This window comes from Schistocerca gregaria, chromosome X (assembly GCF_023897955.1).
Source record: "Schistocerca gregaria isolate iqSchGreg1 chromosome X, iqSchGreg1.2, whole genome shotgun sequence".
NCBI lineage: Eukaryota > Metazoa > Arthropoda > Insecta > Orthoptera > Acrididae > Schistocerca > Schistocerca gregaria.
Window position 1 is genome coordinate 346916192 of NC_064931.1, and position 19386 is coordinate 346935577.

Sequence of the window (19386 nt, forward strand, 5' to 3'; positions counted from 1 at the left end):
GAACAGGAAACTGTCATCCTTCTTGGCATACTCTACCAGATGATTCAGTGAAACAATTATTCCCTTACATTTCATCCCATCATTCAACTGCATAGGCACCTACTGACAGGAAACTTACTGGTGCACCAAGGACCCATGAATGATGATGTAAACACCCCCATACAAAACGCCAAGTGTCTGAGAAATGTCATTGAGGTGCACACTCTGATCCCCTTTCACCACTGCATTCACAGTGCAAGTGTTATTGTCAGTCAGCAATATAAGCGACCTCCCAAAACACTCATTGTCACGCAAGTCTTCGTGGCCTTTTGCAAATTCACAACACTCCCCATCTCAAAGTGAGACACTTTCCTCATGTGTGGGCTACATTTCCCTGTGTATTTTGATGGGTCTTTGTCCCTTGCTCCATAGAAAATCAAACATACATTGTTGCTAATATGCCGCGGACGTGTGAAGCACAACTGCCATCTTCAACAACTGACAGCAGCCCACGACACCACCACCTCAAAGTGAGACACTTTTCCTCATATATGTGCTGCATTTCCCTGTGGATTTCAATGGGCATTTATGCCTTGCTCCATAGATAATGAAATGCACTTCATTCCGCATACACCATGGATGTGTGAAGCACAACCACCATCTTCGACAACTGAGAGCAGGGCCATGCCTTGGGCTCCAGCAGATAAAGCTAGGCCAGTACAAGAAAGTTCCACCAGTGGGAAAGAATATGTTGACTTCACATTTAGAGGCGTAATTTGGCATATATATATATATATATATACACCAAGTGGGAAAGCGCCGGCAGACAGGCACATGAACAAAACACACAAACACACACACAGAATTACGAGCTTTCGCAACTGGCAGTTGCTTCGTCAGGAAAGAGGGAAGGAGAGGGAAAAATGAAAGGATGTGGGTTTTAAGGGAGAGGGTAAGGAGTCATTCCAATCCCGGGAGCGGAAAGACTTCCCTTAGGGGAAAAAAAAGGACAGGTGTACACTCGCACACACACATATCCATCCGCACATACACAGGCACAAGCAGACATATTTAAAGGCAAAGAGTTAAGGGCAGAGATGTCAGTCGAGGCGGAAGTACAGAGGCAAAGAAGTTGTTGAAAGACAGGTGAGGTATGAGCGGCGGCAACTTGAAATTAGCGGAGGTTGAGGCCTGGCGGATATCGAGAAGAGAGGATATACTGAAGGGCGAGTTCCCATCTCCGGAGTTCGGATAGGTTGGTGTTGGTGGGAAGTATCCAGATAACTCGGACGGTGTAACACTGTGCCAAGATGTGCTGGCCGTGCATCAAGGCATGTTTAGCCACAGGGTGATCCTCATTACCAACAAACACTGTCTGCCTGTGTCCATTCATGCGAATGGACAGTTTGTTGCTGGTCATTCCCACATAGAAAGCATCACAGTGCAGGCAGGTCAGTTGGTAAATCACGTGGGTGCTTTCACATGTGGCTCTCCCTTTGATCGTGTACACCTTCCGGGTTACAGGACTGGAGTAGGTGGTGGTGGGAGGGTGCATAGGACAGGTTTTACATCGGGGGTGGTTGCAAGGGTAGGAGCCAGAGGGTAGGGGAGGTGGTTTGGGGATTTCATAGGGATGAACCAAGAGGTAACGAAGGTTAGGTGGACGGCGGAAAGACACTCTTGGTGGAGTGGGGAGGATTTCATGAAGGTGTCTTTCCGCCGTCCACCTAACCTTCGTAACCTCTTGGTTCATCCCTATGAAATCCCCAAACCACCTCCCCTACCCTCTGGCTCCTACCCTTGCAACCGCCCCCGATGTAAAACCTGTCCTATGCACCCTCCCACCACCACCTACTCCAGTCCTGTAACCCGGAAGGTGTACACGATCAAAGGGAGAGCCACATGTGAAAGCACCCACGTGATTTACCAACTGACCTGCCTGCACTGTGATGCTTTCTATGTGGGAATGACCAGCAACAAACTGTCCATTCGCATGAATGGACAAGGGCAGATAGTGTTTGTTGGTAATGAGGATCACCCTGTGGCTAAACATGCCTTGATGCACGGCCAGCACATCTTGGCACAGTGTTACACCGTCCGAGTTATCTGGATACTTCCCACCAACACCAACCTATCCGAACTCCGGAGATGGGAACTCGCCCTTCAGTATATCCTCTCTTCTCGATATCCGCCAGGCCTCAACCTCCGCTAATTTCAAGTTGCCGCCGCTCATACCTCACCTGTCTTTCAACAACTTCTTTGCCTCTGTACTTCCGCCTCGACTGACATCTCTGCCCTTAACTCTTTGCCTTTAAATATGTCTGCTTGTGTCTGTGTATGTGCGGATGGATATGTGTGTGTGCGAGTGTACACCTGTCCTTTTTTTTCCCCTAAGGGAAGTCTTTCCGCTCCCGGGATTGGAATGACTCCTTACCCTCTCCCTTAAAACCCACATCCTTTCATTTTTCCCTCTCCTTCCCTCTTTCCTGACGAAGCAACTGCCAGTTGCGAAAGCTCGTAATTCTGTGTGTGTGTTTGTGTGTTTTGTTCATGTGCCTGTCTGCCGGCGCTTTCCCGCTTGGTAAGTCTTGGAATCTTTGTTTTTAATATATTTTTCCCATGTGGAAGTTTCTTTCTGTTTTATATATATATATATATATATATATATATATATATATATATATATATATATATAGAGAGAGAGAGAGAGAGAGAGAGAGAGAGAGGACAAAGACTTTCTGATTTTCCCTCATTTTTCAAGACAGAGCAAAAGTTCAAAAACATTGAGACAAGTAGATTTTTCAGTGATCATCACATAACAGTGTGTGCTTGTGAATTAATACTGAAATCAGTTAACTTTTTATTGTAACTGTATATATATTGCCACTGGGTAATTTTAAACTCTTTGTGAGGAATTTGGATTCCTTGGTACGCAATCTGTCAGACAGAAACAAGTAGTTAATAGTCAGTGATAATTTCAGTGTAAATTTTTTGAAGTGTTCTGATAGGAAAAATTATCTGGAAATTTTATTTGGATCCTATAATTTGATCTTAGTGAGTATTTGTGCTACATGGGTGGTTGAAGACAGTCGGGCCCTAAATAACAATGTTTCCTTTGATGAAGCTCAAAGCAAGAAAACAACTATATACCCAGTAACAAATGCTCTCTCTGATTATGACGCATAGTCACTTAGGATAAACAAGATAGTGCCTTACAGCAATGATACTCCTTAGTGGAAATCAGTTAGAATAATTAATGACTCCAGAACAAATGTGTTTAATAATAAGTTACCAGAGATGACCTGACATGAAATTTTTAATGGACCAAATGCTGACATAAAATTTAGTCTGTTCAATGATAAGTTCATATCATTATTTGAAAATAACTTCCCACATAAACTAATCAGAAAGGATATTTAACAGCCAGTGTAGATCTAATTTTCATACTTATTCTCATTATATTTCCATAGTCTGATTGGGGTGTAAAAATAATGGTGTAGCTGTTACTCTGGGAATGCAGTAAGAAGCAAATATAGGGATGCTCCTTGTTTTTACCTTATGGCCAAGCGCAAACACTCTGGGAAAAACCTTGGTTAGGAGCAGTTTCACATGTATTTTAACCAACTAGAAAGTTAACTAATGAGGTCCCTATCCCAGCAGGTTACTTATACAGTAATTTTGCACATATATTCTTCTGACTGGCAAACATATCAGTTACTACTGTGATGTTGAGGGTTTATAATGTCACTGGTTTCCTCCTTATGAATGGAGGAAACAGCCAATGGGTTCAGCATTCCCTGACCCACCCTGTTCCTGAGGAAGGATTTAATTCTATTTAAAATGCTGAAACTGCATTCTGCTCCTGCTATTGAAACACATGTACGCAGTGCAATTTGCAATGTTTTTTGCACTTCAGTGAATGATTCTTCAAAGGAATGTTCCACAAGAAAGGTGAACAGCTCACAAACCAATGTAATGCCTTTAGACATATAATTGCAATAAATCGCTGACTGTTCATTTTTCAATTTATCAAGGAAAATAAAGGGACTGTAACTTAACAAAAAAAGTGTTGAATAAAGTGGCTGGAAAATGTTCTTTGAAATAAGCAAACTTTTTTTGGATTAATAATTTCGAAGCAGCTGAATACATGAGAGTTTTGGAACCTCCCTTTCAATTTGTTGGCCAAAAGTCACACACTTCTTTGGCATCTGCTGCCAGTTTAGGTTCAGTGCTATATTTGGACATTTTTCTGAAGTACCAAAACCTTCACTTCAGAAACTCATTCCCTTTCAATGTTATCTCACATTTCAGAAACAGTTGATGCAAAATGACATAATGCATTGGATATAGTAATGGCATTTGCACTCTACATCTGGATTGCATTATACAAAATATCAATATGTTTCATAATTTTGTAGAAAACATTTAGAAGGAATAAAAAGTATGGATTGTGAAGTAAATTTCTTAAAGCAAACATTTCTCTTAGTTCAATATCATCCCAAGTATCTTCTTCCTCAATCTTATCAAAACATTCCAAAAAGGGTAATTTGTTTTCTTGAACATTAGTTACTACATGAGACTGGATGTTTCATCTAGTTCAAGAGACTGAAAGAAATCTCTTATTGCAGAGTGTCCATAAAAAAAACTCTTCATTTAGGCAATGAAGGGAAAAATGTTGTAAGTCCAGAAATGTTTGCAAAGAACAACCTAACAGACTTTGTTTTTACTAGTCATCATGAATAACCAAATTAATGGGGTGCACGTAACAGTGGACATACTAAAAGTTCATTTTGTATCATGTGTGACATATATTTACATACGGAAGTACTATAACTGATTAAGTGGTCATCAAACAAGCTGTTGAGATTTCTTAGAAGAGATAACAAATTTAAGAGATTGTCATGGTTTGCTGACTCCCATTTTTCATTGTGAGTCCTTAGTGCTAACTCATAAGTTCCAAAAACATTAAGCACTCTACAATTCTGCCTACTATGTGTCCATTCTTCTTAAATAATTCATTATGTTTCTGAATTGACATTTTATACGCTGACTCCACCTGAGCAGCAATGTTAATTGTGCCAAAAATTTCATATTTACAGCATTTTCTAAATGTCGTCTACTTCCTTCATGTTTCTAAATTCATTTTCTTAAATGCTTTAGATTCTTACGGCCAGCTGTTGTTCACAATCCTTCACCACCAAACAACACACAATAGAAACAAAATAATTTTTGTTTGTATTCACTCACTGTTAACCAAGACTTTTTGTGGAAACATGTGTTGCAGAAAGTTCTCTTCTTCTTTCGATCAAGTTGAGACATCAAGAAATCTTTTAGTTTATGTGCACCTAACTGTTTGATTTTCAGCTTCTCTTCTATGCATATTAAATGAAGAAGCATTTAAAGCAAACAATCTAATTTATTCATTTTAAAATCGCTGTACGAACACTTAAGTTTTAACCACACAGCTCCAGAATATGGGACACTATTGAGAGGTGGCCTCGTTTACTATTTTCAACATTTCCTGTTGATGAATGGCACTACGGGGGAAGGGGGTGGGAGGGAGGGAGAAGGAATTCAGAAAGGCACATGACAGCAACTCCAGTTAGGTGCTGCGAGACCAAGGTGTCTGGCTCCAAACATTGTGAAGAACTGTGGACAGGTGGGTAAGGGGAGGAGAGTGAGAATGCGGCAGGGACAGCAGGGTTCACTAGAGTGTGGGGAAAGAGGGGTATGGGTGCGGAGGTCTATCCACTGGGCCACTTGAGCTGGCCCTAAGCTACACTAGGATGTGATCTGAAGTGGAGAAAGGGAAATAGCTTGGTCACATCACTGCGATTGCAGTTTCAGGTGTCGGGACTGTGGGGGGAGTAAGGTTCACCTACCACTGACGCTATGACATGGCTGGGTTGTACGGAAAGAGGGGTAGATGTATGGTGGCCTATCAACTGGGACCCGTGCTTCATGGCCTGCTGCTGTGCTTCAGCAAGGGATAAGGTGGAGAAGGGAAAACCGCTTTCTGCATCACTGTGATTGCAGGCCAGGAGTGTGGAGTTAGTACAGAGCTACGAGTCAACTGCCATTGGCTCTCAGCTTTCGAAGAATGGGTTTCAGAAAGAAAAACTGGTTTGACACTGTAAAATGGTACACTTGACATGTGTCTACAGCAGGGAGAATATTCCTGATTACATCGATTTTCTGTGTATCGTGCTACAACCTAATCATGTCATACTTGAATTTTTTTTATCTAAAACTGAAAAATATACATCATAAAACTTTTGGTGGGGCCAGGCCCCTCTGGCCCTTTAGAACAAGCTGCCCCTGGAGAAATGTCTTCATTATCAGAAACAAGTAAAGATCTTGAAGCAGTTGGACACTACCAAAACTACTTAAAATTACTAGGAAAAGTTATTTTTTTAAAAAAGCAAGAAACATGTACATTGTCAGAAATTAGTAATTCTGATAACAGACTTAGGCCAATATGCAATGTAGCAAAATGAGAGACAGGGCAACTGGCCACAGAACAATGTAATGACACTATTGAATTAAATGTAAAGGCATGAATGACATGTTGCAAATGTTTTTCATACTCATATAACATACAGGGGCAAACAGTTCAAGAAAAGAGTCACAGCAATATGTTGAAAAAGCAGCTCTCATAAAATTCACCATATGAATGTATCACCAACTTCTCCTTCAGGAATTAAGAACATTATATACTACATGATCAAAAGTATCTGGACACCTGGCTGAAAATGACTTACACGTTCGTAGCATCCTCCATCGCTAATGCTCGAATTCAGTATGATGTTGGCCCACCCTTAGCCTTGATGAGAGCTTCCACTCTTGCAGGCATGCATTCAATCAGGTGCTGGAAGGTTTCTTGGAGAATGGCAGCCCATTCTTCATGGAGTGCTGCACTGAGGAGAAGTATTGATGTCGGATGGTGAGGCCTGGAACAAAGTCAGCGTTCCATAACATTTCAAAGGTCTTTCTACAGGATACAGGCCAGGACTCTGTGCAGGCCAGTCCATTACAAGGATGTTATGTCATGTAACCACTCCGCCACATACTGTGCTTTATCATGTTCAAAGATGCAGTCGCCATCCCCGAATTGCTCTTCAATGGTGGGAAACAAGAAGGTGCTGTGATAGTGCCACACAAAACAAGAAGAGGTGCAAGCTCCCTCCATGAAAAACATGATGATACCTTAACACCAACACCTCCGAAATTTACTGCTGGCACTACACACACTGGCAGATGACATTCATCAGGCATTCGCCATACCCACACCCTGTCATCGGATCACCAGATTCATCACTCCATACAACGTTTTTCCACTGTTCAATCGTCCAATCTTTACACTCCTTACACCAAGTGGGATGTCGTTTGGCATTTACCGGCGTGACATGTACCTTATGAGCAGCTGCACGACTATAAAATTCAAGTTTCCTCACAGTACTTGCAGTGGATCCTGATACAGTTTGGAATTCCTGTTTGATGGTCTGGATTGATGTTTGCCTATTACACATTATGACCCTCTTCAAATGTCGGCGGTCTCTGTCAGTCAACAGACGAGGTCAGCCTGTACACTTTTGTGCTGTACGTGTCTCTTCATGTTTCCACTTCACTATCACATCGGAAACACTGGACCTAAGGATGTTTAGGAGTGTGGAAATCTGACAGTGCAGAAGTGGCAGCTGCAACAGCCAGCTGGTGCCAGGGCAGCATTCTTGCAGGCAGGAGTGATTGTGTTAGCATGGCCAATGATGGCTCCATACAGAGTTGTTTTCTTGTCTAGTGTCTTTGACACGTACAGCCTCTTGACACAGTGCTGTACTGACACATTGTTACTTAAGTGTTAGCACATATTGACTTAACAAGTCTCGTGATTTGCAACTTGGTTGCATCGTTAGCTATGTGCCTTTGGAATGATGACTGGATCGTTGAGCTGAAAAATTACTGTGCTTCATAGTATTCAATCTGCACCTTCCCTCTTTGGGGAAATTTGGTCCCCCAATTTAATGCGGTGCTACTCTGATGAAGGCATTGAGACACATGTATTAACAGGAAGTTAGTCTATAGTTTTCACAATTCTAGTCTCTTGCTGGTTAAAAAAACTGTATGTGTGTGCTGTGTAAGTGAACTAGAATAGATGATAAGTTATACACTTTCACTCTAATGGTAAAGTGGGACTTTAGGTTGCAATGTCAAGAAATAACTACCTGGACCTGAAGGGCAAATTATCTACACATTTCTTCCTTTAATTTCTCAATGAAAAGTAATTAAATTAAATAATCAGAAATAATATATACAAATATTCAATTTGAGAGTGAGGACGCCAGAATAAACATTGCTGTCGCAGATTGAGAACGAATTACGAGTAGTCTTTGAATAAGATAGGTATATCTCTGAGCTGAGCTCTTCTTGTTGTGGTTGTTGAGCCCAGGCAGACATCACGGTGGTGGAATGGAATCAGAGGAAGTTCTCAGAATATTTCAAAGGTCAGAAAAGAATTATGGTGTGCAGTATGTGAAGTACCATGGAGACGAAAGCTCCAAAGGGTTTGCAAATGTGTTGGAAAATATGCCTTATGGAAGAACTGTAAAAAATTGAACAGTTATAGTGTATTGGTCATATCCAAAAGAGGATGGGTACACGTTTATGTAAGCTAATAAAAGATTTCAAGGGGAAAAAAGCTCAGTGATGGCGAACCAATTGGTGGTCGGGGTCGTCTTACTAAGGAAGAGGTGGACAAACTGCAGCTCTGTTATGGTTTAGCCATAAGAAGGAATTGAGACAATATTGAGGCCATGAAGAAAACCACATGTGCTACCTTTTTCCATAAAGCTTCTACAATGACCACCCACAGCACGCTCTCTGTGACAGTGGTGTAGACACATGGTGTGGATACAAAAAAGCAATAGCAAATGGTGAGACTCATGCACACCATCACTCCCTGCCATTTGAGCTATTGGAAGCAATTAAACCCATATACAGGGACCTAAGTGACATTAAACTATTGTCATGGTGCTTACATGGAATGTTAATGAATATTTCAATTATGTGATATGGGAATGCCTGCCTAAAACTGTATTTGTTGGTTTCAATACCATGGGATTAGGTGTATTAGATGCAGTTATTTGCTTTAATGATGGGGCAGTTAACAGATGTGATGTTTTAGAGATGTTGGGACTAACTCCTTGTTTCAATATGAGACAGGCACTGATGGCAATCGATTCCTTGAGAGCGTCAGAAGGAGAAAAATGGGTTTTTGAGGCAACTAAAGAGGCCAGAATGGCAAAGAGGAGCAAGAAAAGGAAGAGACAATATGAGGAACCCACAAACCAAGAATATTATGCAACTGGAGGGTTTTAAGAACAAAAGAGGTGAGTAACAGATGAAATGTTCCTTTAAATTGATTTCCCAAGAATCAAATTTTCTGACATGTTTGTTTTATGCAAACAACTATTTGAGTTACAGGTCTGAAACTTTTTGTGACATTTCAGGCTGCCATTTGGAGAAAAGTAGACCACAGACACCAGCTTACTATCTCCAGGAGGAAAAATATACCCTTATTAACTATAAAAAAATTACCTTAATTTTGATTGTCTAATTTATGTATTTATAGTATAAAAACAAATTGATTGAAATCATTTGATTGTAACCTACTTTTTAGATACAAATGCCATAAATTTGTGTACAAAGTTTTAAGCTTCTAAGAAAAGTAGTTAATAAGTCTATAGACTTAAAAAATAGACTGGCAGGAAAATTTTTAAATTACATTCCTTTAAATTATTCTGCATTGTCGTTCTTTCATAACACAGTTACATCAAGTAATTTGAGCTGTTCAGTTCATCGCTCCACATTTAAAGGAAAAATCTTTGTGCTCATGTGCCATATTTGAAGTAAAATCTTTGTGCTCATATGCAGAGTAGTATGACTGGAACTGGATATAGACTTTCTTTCTTTCCTTTTACAAATATTTTTATTTTGCTTTAGCTGTTGGTTGACAATTTTGTAAGTGGCTGAACATGAATAACAGTGAAAAAAGCAAATGTGCAAAATTAAGTCGAGTGGTATTTCAGAAATTATCGAAGGAAAGGCGAGAACAAGAAGCCAATGTTCTAAACAAGCTTGGCAGAGTAGATAAATTTTTCGCAAAAAATGTTGCTCATACGACTTTGAGTTCAAGTAGTACAGATGATATTTCTGGCACTGCAGCTGTTGTAAAAGAAGTAAATACAGATGAAACAAAAGTTAAAAATGAAGAAAAGCAAATTGTTCCTGATTTCGAGTTTCACGAAAAACTAAGTGTCGTGTCAGACATTACAATAAGAAATAAACTTGTTAGTGAGGATCTTGCCAAATGGTGTGCCAATGAGTCAACAATCAACATTCTCTTACAATGTGGAATTAATCAAAATTGTAATGGTGATTTTTATAATTCAAGAAGATCAATAGGTGATAAAACCAGATAATTGAACAAAAATGTATTTTAGTGTAAGCTTTTAAATGATGAATCAGCTTTGCATGATTTTCTAGTATATTCCTGTTGCACCGGTGCTGTTTTTTATGCACCATGTAAATTGTTAGGAAGTAAGGCCGCAATTGCTACTAATGGTATTACAGATTGGAAAAATATATCTAATATTTTATCTCATCATGAGAATTCACTTCAACACAAAAATTCTGAGTTATCACTCTAAACAAGAATAAAAGTCACTTGGAACAATAGGTAATCATTTTGAGTCATATGTTCAGACAGAAAAAAATGTACTGGAACTGTGTTGAAAAGGGTGTTTGCAGTAGTGAAGAAGCTGACAAGTCATGGACTTCCCTTACATGGACACGTTGAAAGATTCCATTCATTACATAATGGTCAATTTATTATGTCTCTTGAACTTATAGCCGAGTTTGATTCTTTTCTTGCAGAGAACATTGAATGATATGAAAATCCAGGGCAAGAACATACAAGTTATCTTTCTTCAACAGTCGGTGATGAAATAATAGAGCTTCTTTCTGAATGAATAAAAAGAATTATCATAAGTGAAATAAAACAAGGCAAATATTTCTCTATAATAGTAGATTCTACTGCAGACATTAGATATATTGATTATTTATCTTTCATATTAAGGTATGTGAACGAGAATGGTGAACCTATTGAACGTTTCCTTCATTTTTTACCAAAATTGGGACACAAGTCCGAAAACATTGCTGAGGCCGTACTAAAAGTCCTGTCTACAAATTCCATTGATATTATTGACTATAGAGGCTAGTCATATGACAACACAAGCAATATTTCAGGAACCTACACTGGTTTGCAGGTGCGCATTAAAGAACAAAGTCTGAAAGAGCATTATGTGCCATGCACAGCACATTCTTTTAATTTAGTCGGCACTAGTGCTGCAAGCTCTTGTTGGGAAGCATGTACATTTTTAAATCTAGTGCAAAACCTTTATAACTTTTTCTCTGCTTCTACACAGATAATAATTCCTAGATAATAATTTTGTTAAGTTCTATATGATCATCTAAAACAGATTCTTAGTTATCCAAATGATTAGTTGAGAGACAAACACTAAAAAAAGTTTCACACAACATAGTCATTGTCTTTCAAATGCACTGAGAAAATGTTTCAGTTATAGCACTTACCTTTTGATGTCTGTGATCATAATAGCCTACAAATTAATTCCAGTCTTTCATTTTGATTTTTAATGTTCTTCCTTCCAAATCATTCTCATTTCTGATACAGACCTAAATCTAAAAAGCATGGATCTGAGAGTCTAAGTAATTCACTAGGCTAGAAGTCAACACCTCGTAGGAGAGAGCATGAGGTTTTGCATGAGGATGTAACTATTGCAGAAGGTGGTAAACTTCCGGGCCCACATTGGTGAGAGAAAAAGCGCAACATCGAATGTCACCAGTGACATCATGAGCAATAAAATGTTGTTCCAGACAAGTCATATAGTTGCCCCAAGGCTCAATGGATTCGTCGAACTTGGGAAACGCAGGGGACACGGCACAGAGCCCCAGAAGCGGGCAAGCTGGGTGGGACACCTGCATAGGCACCCCGAAGGAGGTGCTGAACATCACCTGTAAACAATGAATAATGAGCTCGTTCGTTTCTTGCATACTTTCCAACAGCGCTATGACTCACGCTGAGGGTTCATCAATTCCTGAGATACCGTCTGCCATAGTGGACAACAACCGAGCAAACGTGGGAAACTCTTTGGCACTAGTGTATCTGCGCTAGCAGAATAGAAATGCGGTGGTTTGAGGCGTCAGAGGTTCGAGTCCTCCCTCGGGCATGGGTGTGTGTGTTGTTCTTAGCATAAGTTAGTTTAAGTAGTGTGTGAGTCTAGGTACCGATGATCTAAGCAGTTTGGTCCCTTAGCAATTCACACACATTTGAACATTTTTAGAAATGAGGAAAACACAAGTCCGAAAACAGTTTATTGAACTCACCAAAACGAAACAATTATAAAATCCCGAAAAGAACAATGGGCTCGATCCCAGCAGAGGATCGTCAGAAATATAAATTAACAAATAATAATAGAAAAGACCAGACTCTTCACGAGGAGAAATCACAATAAAACAATTCTATAATGTGAAGATGTTCGTTGACTATACCAAGTCCATCTGCAAGAGATCAAGAGATCGGCCAGCTAGAAAAGGCGTCTGGCTGTTGTTGCAGGGGTGGTAGTTCTTTATACTTCCAAGTGGTGCATCGAACTGCCCTTTGTCAGCAGTTTGGCGGATGTATCTGCTGGAACTATTTGCGATTACGTGCCTGGAATATCAAAGTAGTTCCTGGGCTAGCTGCGAGCTCTGGTGAAGCTGTTCTGCAGTTCCATGAATGAGTAGCGGTCCCTGGCTGCCGTTGATGAAGACATGGTGTTGTGTTGTTTTGTGGCCACTGGTAAATATTTGCGTTGACAACACAGAGGATGTACGTTTTCTTGGTGATTATATGCCCTGTGATGCAGGCATTCTGTGTTGGTTGGAGGCGAAGTGGGATGTTGATGCAGTAGGCTCTACCATGTATTAAGTGGGTGGCTACTGCAGACCTCACCCACAACCTCCCCCCGAACATTCGTCCCCCCCTCCCCCTCCACAGGGGTGAGCGGAAGGATCATCTCGACATTGGGCCCCAGGCCCTTTGGCGACAGGAGACCAGGGTCGGTTGTGGGCACAGGATCCACCTCCATGGGCGTAGGGACCTCTGCTGGAGGGTCCGCCTGGGGTGTAACTAGTGGCGATGGCGAAGGCGGCGGTTGGGTGGGGACAGGAGCACCGTCATTTCTGAGGGCCAACAGCCATGGAGATGGCAGAGGAACCAGCTGCGGACCACACTGGGGGTGAAGCTGGTTGGTGTGCTTCTGGCACACCAGCGTCGTCAAGGGTGACTGCCGCCATAGCGTGGCTGATGAGCGACGAGACCCTGGTGGGGACCCACCGGGGACGATTCTGGGTGAAAATCATCGCACAGACCGGATCCTGCAGAGAAAAATTTGGCTGTGCCAAACATAGAGGAGGTGGGGAGGGAGAAGACAGAAATACGAGACACAAGTGTGATCAATGAGGGCAGCTGTGAAGTTTTCCAGCTGGGGATGACCCATCCTGCACAGTGGATGGCTAGGAGGAAAGAAATGTGGTAAGGGAGTGTTAGGATGCAATTTCGAAATCTGAACTTCGAATGCACAGACAAACCGTTCAGCTAATCTGTTAGATGCAGAATGAAAAGGAGCTGTATGAATCAACTGGGTGACCAGGGTGGTGCAGAAGGAGATAAATTTAGCAAATATAAATTGACTGCTGTTGTCGGTCACTAATGTCCCTGGAAGGCCCTCAATGGCAAAGATGCGGGAAAGAGCTTGGATAGTATGTGCAGATGTTGTGGAGGACATGTGGGAGACATAAGGAAACCCATTACTTACGTCCACAAGGATAGTACAGGAGGAGATGAGGAACAGGCCCGCAAAATCCAAGTGCAAATGGGACCAAGGAACAGGAGCAGGAGACCACTGGAACAGGTATCAAGGGGGCGCTGACTGGTGCCATTGACAAGAGGGACATGAGGCCACCATGCAGGTGATGGTGGCGTCCATCCCCCTCCAGTAGACATGCTGGCACGCAAGCCATTTCGTCAGGACAATCCGCCAATGACCATAGTGCTGGAGCTCCAAGGCCCACTGGTGGAGGAGGGTGGCAGCACAATCTGCCAATGATCATTGTCACCCAAGAGGAGCACCCCATATCTGACAGACAGATCCCGGCGGCAGCGCCAGTAGGCCCAGACCTCTGGCTGGAGCAGCTGATGGCGATCTGATGGCCACCCATGCTGAACATGGTGCATCAGCACCTGGAGGGTCTGGTCATCTGCCATGCGATGTGCAACTAGCTTGGCATCCAGTGCAGATCAGCTACTGCCTCAGCAGCGGCGTCATCCAGGTGGAAATGGGCAACCAGGTAAGCATCGAAGTCAGGGTTGGTGCTCACTGGGAGACAAGAGAGAAGATCCACGTTGGCATGGAGAGCTGTGGCCTGAAAACAGATGTCGTGTGAATATTCCGTGAAGAACAATGCCCAGGACTGGAGGTGGTGAGCAGTCCTCGTGGGGATTGCAGACATAGCACTGAACAACGAGACCAGATGCTTGCAATCGATGTATAAGGTGAAGTGACAGCTATAGATGAAATCTTGAAGTTTCTTAAACCCAAAGATGATGGCCTTCTCAATTTGGCTTTAGTTACACTGAGTGGGGGATAGTATTTTGGAGACAAAGACCACAGGGTGTTTGACTCTGTCGATCATATGAGACAGGACAGCACCCACACCTCAGTCTGACTTTTCAGCAGCCAAGGTGAGAGGCTTGGTGGACTCATAACGGACAAGGCAAGCTGGCGTCAGGAGAGAAGACTTCAGATGGTGGAATGCCCTATCACAAGCCTGCAACAAGTCCCACGTAACATTTTTATGGAGGAAGCAGTGAGGGAATTCTGCCAGAGCTGCGGCATATGGGATAAAATGGCGGTAGTAATACAGTCGACCCAGGACTGACTTGAGCTGGAAGATGTCCTTTGGGGGCGGCAGCTGCTAAATAGCCTCAACATACTGGGGTGTCAGTTGAATGCCATTAGTGCTCAACACATGGCTGAGGTAGGTCAGCTGGCACCCTGAAGAACACAGAAGAGATGCTGGAGGTCCAGGGCCAAGTCTGGGGTGGACAAACCAAGGTAGTTAGCTGTCCACAGAATGTCTCTTGTCACTGTTTCCAAATAGCACTGGAAGATTGCTGGAGCACTGGCGACCCTGAATGGGAGGCAGTTGTTACGGAAGAGCCCAAAAGGGGTATTGATTACCTAGATCATTTTTGACGACTCGTGCAAAGGCAACTGGAGATAGGCATCCCATAGGTCAATTTTTGCAAACACCTTGCCACCAGCCAACATGGACAGGATGTCATCAACCTTAGGTATAGGATAGGAGTCAATAATAGACTGAGTATTGACAGTGACCTTAAAATCCCCACAAATGCGAAGAGATCCGTTTAGACTCTCATGGACCATGATGGATGTAGCCCAACGACTATGGCGGACTGGGATCAGGATGGCCTCAGCCTCTAGGCAACGAAGCTCGTGCAGCAGTTTGTTACAGAGGGCGAACGGTACCGAGCAAGCCTTGTGGAAATTCGGGACTGCTGAGGGGAGGAATTCGATATGAGCTTCGAACCTGGAGACCCCTGGAGATGTGGCAGAGAACACGTCTGGGAAGTCATCCAGAAGCTGCTGAAAGTGATTGTCTGCTGACAACGACTGAATGGTCAGGCCCAAGTCATGCATCTCGAGGTCCAGTAAGGGGAAAAGATCCATTTCCAATAAACTGGTGGCCTTGGGGGAGGCAAGGACCAAAACTCGGGCTGTGACATTGTGTGTGAGGGACTCGACCCGAGCCAGGAACCACTCCTGTAGTCAGATGACGTCATTGCTGTAGCTCTCAGGGAAGTATGGAATGGACATAGCGGCAGTGAACCCAACTGACAGTGGGAATCGCCATTGATGATGGTGGCAGAGGACCACGTATCCACTTGGCATTGGAGTAGAGTGCTGTCCAACTGCACAGTCAGAGTCATCACTGCTATCGTGTGTGGAAAAACCGGCTGCGCAAAATAAATTGGCGGCAATGGGGTAGTCTCATCCACCGCAGAGTCGGAGGTGTTCACAGCCATCAATGATGACGACTGACAGACCTCGGCTTTGTGACCCTGCCTTCCACAGGCCAAACAGGTCACCCTACGGAAGAGGCAATCTTGCTGCTGATGTGTGACAAAGCATTGACTACAGGAGGGCAAACATTGTCGCTGCTGCTGCTGCCACTGCGGCCGCCGTTGGCGCAGGTGGGGACCAGCACCCTGGTCCTGGAAGGCGGGCACAGCCTCAGGAGAGGGCCCCTCGTGCTGCTGCGGTGGCTGCTGTGACGTGAAGTGGCGTGGGCGGCAAAGACCCGTGCCAGGGACTGCAGTGTGGAAGCAGAGTGAAAGGACTCCTCATGAGCATGAGTAATGGATAAACAGGTGTCTAAAGAGGGATCTTTCATCTTCAGAAGATCAGTCTATAGGGTATCATCTTTATGGACAAGAATAATATCACAAATGAGTGCTAGACCATAAGACTACTTGCAATGGGGGTTGTCACAGAAAAAACGACAATCACGGAAGCAACCTTGCAGCATAGCAATCCATTCCCTGTATGACTGTGTAGGACGCTTCTGACAACAGAAGAACTTGTGACGTGCCACCGCCACATGGATCTGAGAGTCTAAGTAATTCACTAGGCTAGAAGTCAACGCCTCGTAGGAGAGAGCATGAGATTTTGCATCAGGATGTAACCGTTGCAGAAGATGGTAAACTTCCGGGCCCACATTGGCGAGAGAAAATGTGCGACATTGAACATCACCAGTGACATCATGAGCAGTAATGTGTTGTTCCAGACAAGCCATGTAGTTGCCCTAAGGCTCAATGGATTCGTCGAGCTTGGGAAACGCAGGGGTCACGGCACAGAGCCCCAGAAGCGGGCAAGCTGGGTGGGACCCCTGCATAGGCACCTAGAAGGAGGTGCTGGACATCACCTGTAAACAATGAATAATGAGCTCGTTCGTTTGTTGCATACTTTCCAACAGCGCTATGACTCACGCTGAGGGTTCATCAATTCCTGAGATACCGTCTGCCATAGTGGACAACAACCGAGCAAACGTGGGAAACTCTTCGGCACTAATGTATCTGCGCTAGCAGGATAGAAATGTGGTGGTTTGAGGCGTCATGTCACGGACGGACCGCCCCTCCCGCCAGAGGTTCGAGTCCTCCCTCGGGCATGGGTGTGTGTGTTGTTCTTAGCATAAGTTAGTTTAAGTAGTGTGTGAGTCTAGGTACCGATGACCTAAGCAGTTTGGTCCCTTAGCAATTCACACACATTTGAACATTTTTAGAAATGAGGAAAACACAAGTCCGAAAACAATTTATTGGACTCACCAAAACGAAACAATAATAAAATACCGAAAAGGACAATGGGTTCGATCCCAGCAGAGGATCGTAACAAATATAAATTAACAAATAATAATAGGAAAGACCAGACTCTTCACGGGGAGGAATCAGAATAAAACAATTCTACAGTGTCAAGATATTCGTCGACTATACCAGGTCCATCTGCAAGAGATCGGCCAGCTAGAAGATGCGTCTGGCCGTGGCTGCAAGGGTGGCAGCTCTTTATACTTCCTAACGGTGCATCGAACTGCCCTTTGTCGACAGTGCGCTGCCGTATAAAGCCCGTTTGGCGGATGTATCTGCTGGAACTATTTGCGATCACGTGCCTGGCGTATCAAAGGAGTTCCTGTGCTAGCTGCGACCTTTAGTGAAGCTTTTCTGCAGGCTCCGCGAATGGGTAGCAATTCCTGGTGGCACTAGTGGAGACCTGGTGTTGTGTTGTGTTGTGGTCACCGGTAAATAATTGTGTTGCAACACAGACGAAGTAGGTTTTCCTGATGATTATATATGCCCTGTGATGCAGGCATCCCGTGTTGGTTGGATGTGAAGTAGGATGCTGATGGAGTAGGCGGTACAGTGTATGAAGTGGGCGGCCACAGCAGGTTCTCAACCACCACTCCTTCCTACCTTTCAACTTATGATTTGTAAACAGAACAGAAATTATAAATATTGCAATTATATTCAAAATGATTCTTGAAGTATTATTTATTTAAGTAAGTTCTATTTGAATGTAACAACAAGTTTTACTGGTCACAGTGACTGGTGCCAGTAAAACTTGTTGGTTCATACAATTTCATTAACAGTCACGCTAAAGCCTAAACTAAAATGTTTACATTTAAAGTAAATACTAATCAACAGAAAAAATCAATGCACAATGCAATAACTGTGCTCTACTTTGCACGTCGCGAAGTAAATATATTTAACAAATCACGTAAATCTACTTTACAAGTCATGTTGCAGTAAAAATGCCAAATAGAGATACTGGTATTTGTAAGTCAATCTTGCAACACTGTTGATGTTAAAGTCTCAATCTATATAAAAAAGGTAAGATCATTACAACATGATGATCTAGGAAGCATAAAAAGCAAGTGAAAAACCACACAATCACCACACAATCTCTGGACTTAGTCCTCTTGTTCATTTATATATTTTTTGAAACTTCACCAATAGCCTTCAAGTTTTTCGCCTGCCCATTTGCCTCTTCAAACCTTACGGAAACACAACGGTATCGTTTAGCAGTTTCTCTCCATCAAAATAATTGTTGCAAAATTTTGCAATTTCATCTACATATGTAGGATGCCCAAGAGTACATGTTTCCAACATTATAAAGAATATATATTGTGGTGGAGTCATTGTCGGATCGTTCCTGATTAACGCAATCAGTTGATCTAAAACTTCAAAATATGATTTTCTGAGAAATTATTGAGGCGTTTTGATTTTCACGTTTTTGTTATTAACTTCATCGAAATATTTTGAAGCTTTCTGCATGCAGTGCTAGTTCTTCAAGATCAATATCAGCAACAGTTTGAAAACTTTTACACCAAATTTCCTCAAATTTAGGAATCACGAGAAGTACTTATATCATCCATTTTTTCATACAATTAGATTGCACTTGGATTAGCCTTCTGTAAACCTGTGTTTAAAATTTCTAATTCATGAAAAATTTCAATAAGCATTGTTGAATTAAAATATCACTCGATCCTTTGCAAATAATCATAGCATCCTGACGCTTTGGACGATACCATACTATTATTTCCCTTGTCAATAGAACGCTCTGTAGAGGACAAGGGATTATTTTTAGGAAATATGTTGCGAAATTGTGATTTAGTGTTTCAGTGCGCGATGCGCCAGCCTCACGGCAGTCGACAGAC